We start from the raw sequence: 5383 nt of genomic DNA, 5'->3' as shown, positions 1-5383 counted from the left end.
TAGTCGAGCTGCATTTGTCGGGACTCCACAGAGAGAAATGCACCAAAAAAAAAAAAAAAAAAAAACTTCTGGTGGTGTTCTGCAGATTCTTGGCACTTTCATGGACTCTAGCTGATTGGCAGAGTGGTGTCAGCTGAGACAGACGCACATGCTGAGGCAAGAAACCTGGTGAGGCAAGGCCCTTGGAGGCCACGTGATATTTGGAGAGCGTATAAATAGGCCCAACAGACTGTGACAGAGGCTGAGCTTGGCTTGCTTATAGAGCGAGCTGTGCAATGCTTGTGGGTCTTTCGTCTTTGCTGATCTTCACTTCACTGAGACAGCAGAGAACTTCTGCCACTGCCACACCTGTGAATGGAACTGCCGATGTCCAGACAACACAGATGGGAGTTGCTCCAAAGAACCATTTCCAAACAGGTCCACTTCCCCATGTCCTTTCTTTTCTGCTACCTCTGGTGGGGGGTGGGCTAAAAGGGAGGTTAAAGGGTTTAAGAATCATCATTAAAAATGAGGTTTGAAAAAAATTAAAGTTATAGGAATGGGCTATTCACCGGAGGAATTGAAGAGGAAGAGAGACACATGGAACGACATAATTACAGTATTCAACTCTGAAGTTCTCGAAAATAATACTAAAATAAATGTTTTAGAGGAGTACTTACTGCTGGTGTAGAGGATCCAGACTCTAATCCCAGCACCCTCACAGTGGCCCACAGCCATCCATGACTACAGTTCCAGGGGATTTGAGCTGTCTCTGGACTTTACAGGCACCATGCTGACTTCAGTCAACCCACAAAGGAGGCCTGTAATTTAGTTGCTTGTGGCAGAAAATTGAAATGAGACTGAGGAAAACCACAAACTGTTCCTTGTTGAATATACAACCCAGAAGTGAGGAACGCTTAGCTACCTAAGAGGTGTTTCTCACAGGGACAGACAGGATCAAGTCAGGCAGATAAATGTCACCTCTTTGGTGGAGTTGGGGCTCTTCTGAAGGACTTCTCTGGGGGTCATTGAGCATGCTCTCTGCTGTTACTCTCGGTGGCTCTTTGCCATGTCCTAGACAGTATGGCCTTGTGCTGTGTCTTGGCTCTTCTCCAGTGTCTTGGATTTTCCCCCCCTGCAACAGAAAATCAGCACTTTAATTCTAGCTCGGGCTCTGCCTTCTATAAAACCTGGGCTAAAACAGTGATTTTTTTTTTTTACCTTCCCAGTTTGTAAAATGTATAGAAATGGTTCATTGGGTCGTGAAGAAAATAATTAGTGCGATAGCATACTCAGAAAAGGTATTTCCAAACACAAACAATGATCTGGGGATGCCTGTGTATCCAGAATGTGAGTCTGTGTAGATCAAGTAGGTACTCATTCCACATAAGAAACAAAGAAAACTTGAGGCACATGTACCCCTCAGTTCCCAGTATGTGGTTTGGGGAAACTTTATCGAACTTTTGTCTTACACACACACACCACAGGGTCTATCAGAACAATTCAGTTTGTTTTAAACTAACAACATCAAGCAAACTTCCAGTTGTAGTCAAAACACATAGCTTGTTTTGTTGCAGGAATCTTATTTAAAAAAAAAAAAGAACACTGAAATTTACACATGGTATATCTAAACTGTTCACAAAATAAATTTCCTTTATAGAATATTTTTATGGCCATCATATAAAAAGCAATGCCTTTAAATGTGGTAAGGCCATTTCTACCACACGTGCGTGAACAGGTACTTTATCTTGAAGGTGGGTGAAAAGGCCTGTGTCTAAAGTATGACTCTTTACACGTGCCAGCCTGGGTTATATGGAGTAAGTCACCACACTGGGGAGCGTCTTTGCAGAGCACAGCATGACGATGTGATTGGATTTCCTTTGTAGCGTGGTGCATAGAGTAGGCATCTTCTGAGGTCATTGCTACATGGAAAGATATGGACGAAACGAAGCAGCCCCTTCATATCCCAGCCTCGAGGAACACTTTGGGAAACACTAAGGCACATGAGTGGGGGAGAAATACCAACAGTGATGTCGCTGCTGATTTAAGAAGCTGTGCTATCAGACGATTTGTGCACGTGACTGCTGCTGATCTTGCCACAAGGCGGCGCTGCTGGGTAAGTCAAAGAGGCTAAATAGGCTATCCCTCCACACCTAGTTGGCCGCCCACAACAAAAAAAAAAGGCAAGGATCTTAACTTGGCATTTAGGAAAATGAATAAAACTGCATGTAAATAATCCAGTTCCAGACAATCTGTCATCAGTGTGAGGCAGCAAGAAAAACAAGCAGAATTTACAAGGCCGATGTTTTCACAAATAAATTTAGACAGCTGTGAAGTTTGCTGTGAAGAATGGTAATTTCAGAAAAAACGTATTGATGATTGCAGCAAATTTGTTCCAGGGCATCATACAATGAAATGATCAGTATTTTGAAAGGCCTGATGAGCCGATACTTTAGGTCCAAATTATTACCAATAGTTAGTTTATTCAGGTCTGCTCAGATAGCCAGGATGTACTCCAAACATCTTAGCCTTGGAGAACTTCACCAGCGGTAGATGGTTTCCTTTGCTCTTTGGGAAAAGGATCAATGGTGCACTGTGGGGCATGTTTAACGCTGTGATATCCAAATATTGCAACAAATTATGAAAAATTAAGCCAGCCGTGGTTGCTCACACCTGTAAACCTAGAACCTGGGAGGCAGAAGCAAAATGATTTGTGCAGTTTCAAGGTCAGCCTGTCTAGATGGTGAGTTCTAGGCTAGCCAAGGAGACCTCATATCAAAAAATAGATAATAGATAGATAGACAGACAAGACCCCATCTACTCATCCTGTCTCTCTAGCTTCAATAGCCCAGCATTCTGCTTTTGAGCAGGATTCTATCAACATCTTAAGGATCAGGATACCAGGAGATGCCATGAGGAGAATTCTTGCCTGAGTCTTAAAGTTTATGATAAAGTCACCAAACACTTGCCATTCACAAGCCCCGTGTTCTAAATCACACACACACACACACACACACACACACACACACACACACACACTACCATAAATGGGGACCTTTACCTATTGACTTGCTTCATAGCCAGATATGTCATACCCTCACAAAAAAATTGCAAAAACATTAACCCTGCCACCAGCATCAAAAAAGATGTCCCCTGCCCCAGCTTTGTGGTCTTTGGACTAACCAGCTTTATGATGGTCCAGATGTGATCACATTTTGTAGAAATCTTCAACTTCAAGATGTTCTGCGGATCCGTTTTTTTTTTTTTTTCAACTTATAAATCGTAATGTGCTTAGTAGGTCATGACTTCACCATGAGTCAAGGAACACACACACACACACACTCACACCCTCATACCACACACCATACACACACACACACACACTCACACCCTCATACCACACACCATACACACACACACACTCATACTCACACTCACACCACACACACACACACATACACATGGGAAACCAAAGTTTCCCAAAGCCTAGTCTTTCATTAACAAATACTTTATTTAAATTGTGGTAATCTTTTCAATGTTCCTGAAATAGCCCATTGTTCCTGAAAGTGTGTCCCACATAAACTCTCACACACATAGAAAATAGTTCCAGGAATGTCATTACTGGGGAATGTGTGCTGATCTCCCGGCTTCTCTTGGCCATTTGTGGGAGACTAGAACACCTAAAGTCTTGAAAGTCCCTGGGGTCACTTGTTTTATTCTCAAACCCTAGACCTCCAGTTCTGAACATGGTTTAAAAAAAAACCAAACTTAGGGTTCAAATGATGAGTTTCCACACAAATACAAAGCTGAGAGTCATTAGTCAGATGCTTGGAGAGCAGCAGCAGCTTTGAAGCTGGTGATTCAGGCTCTCCCATATCACAGGATTATTCTCTCCCCATCTCCCGGAAACTCTCCATAAGAAATACATTTTGGGAGCTGAAGGGCTTGCAACCCCGTAAGACCAACAATACCAACCAACCAGAGCTCCCAGGGACTAGAGCACTACCCAAAGGGTACACATGGCTCGAGCTGCATATGTAGCATAGGATGGCCTTGTTGGGCACCAGTGGGAGGAGCCAAGACTGGACGCCCCCAATGTAGGGAAATGTCAGGGTGGGGAGGCGGGAAGGGGGGGTGGTTGGGGAAGGGGAACACCCTTATAGAAGAAGGTGAGGGGGTGGGATAGGGGGCTTATGGATGGGAAACTGGGAAAGGGAATAACACTTGAAATGTAAATAAAAAATATACAATGAAAAAACCCAAAAACCAGCACTACCATGTGTTATAATGACAGTAAACAAAAAAGAATACAAAAAATACATTTAGAACACAGAATAGTGATGTATATGTATGTATATATGTACACACATGCGACACACATACACGCACACGCACACACGGGAAACCAAAGCTGCCCAACTCGAAACTTTTCCCTCCCCAACAAATGTGCTTTCATGTGTCTCTCTCTTTTTTTTTTTCATTCTGTTCGTTTTCCTGAAGAGGCCACCGGAAGCTGGTTTTAAAAGCTCTGCTGTACAAATAACAATTCCAGAGGGAAGCTTACGTGTCTTTAAGCCCTACAGGTTTTGATGTCGGCAGAAGCCAAATACTCTGCCTTTTATGACAACGGCATTGATGACTCCGTTTCCCCCAGCACGAGGGTGAAGAAGACCAGCAATCTCCCTCCCCGCCGCCGTCACTTCTGCGCAGAATCGTTTCCTCGCAGATGGAAGCGATTTTTCATTAGCGTAAATGGATGCATGTTTTATAAACACCGGCCATGTGTTTCATATTCCATTCATGTTTATTTACACATCCTGTAAACACGTGTATACAAAGCCACACGGACACGTGGGGGCGGGGAGGGCATGGAACACTACGCATGGAAAATACCACACTAGGCGGGTGTCCCTCTGAGGGTAAATCCACCACCCAAAGATTCCCATCTACCTTCTTACTACCTTTGGGGCGGTTGGGGACAAGGGAGGAGGGGAGGGTTGTCCTATAGGGACTCGGACATTCAGATTTTCCTCAGCCTCTTTTCTCCCCTTCAGATGCCCAGCTTTCTTAAGGCTCTGATTTATTGAAAATAATAATAATAATAATAATAATAATAATAATAATAATAATAATAAAGTATCAATGATCTCCACCAAGTCGATATTGTGATCTTCTCATACTGTTAACTAAAATGTCACCTTGGTCTTGGGAAAAGAGGCCTAAGGTCAGGGAGGCCTTTTTCAGAGCACATTCCCAGGCAAAGAACCAAATGGAAACCAGAGGAAAAGTTAAACAGGCTTTCAATGCAGTCGGAGTAGAAGGAAGAAAAAAGGTAGGGAGCCTTGCAAGGAGGGCAAGGCAGAACTGTAGGGAAAGGACAAAGGGGCCTTGCCACCCAGAGACT

At 43.5% G+C, this 5383-nt stretch overlaps 1 long non-coding RNA gene across 1 annotated transcript; it reads left to right on the top strand.

Moving 5' to 3' along the window:
- Positions 1-239: 239 nt before the first annotated feature.
- LOC147999927 (uncharacterized) lies at positions 240-5135 on the top strand. Its single transcript, XR_015641384.1, has 3 exons — positions 240-417; positions 1866-2095; positions 4480-5135. It is a non-coding gene; the product is annotated as an uncharacterized LOC147999927 (long non-coding RNA).
- The last annotated feature ends 248 nt before the right edge of the window (positions 5136-5383 follow it).

This window comes from Rattus norvegicus, chromosome 17, assembly GCF_021556685.1.
Source record: "Rattus norvegicus strain SHRSP/BbbUtx chromosome 17, alternate assembly SHRSP_T2T, whole genome shotgun sequence".
NCBI lineage: Eukaryota > Metazoa > Chordata > Mammalia > Rodentia > Muridae > Rattus > Rattus norvegicus.
This window is presented reverse-complemented; position numbering and strand designations above follow the sequence as displayed.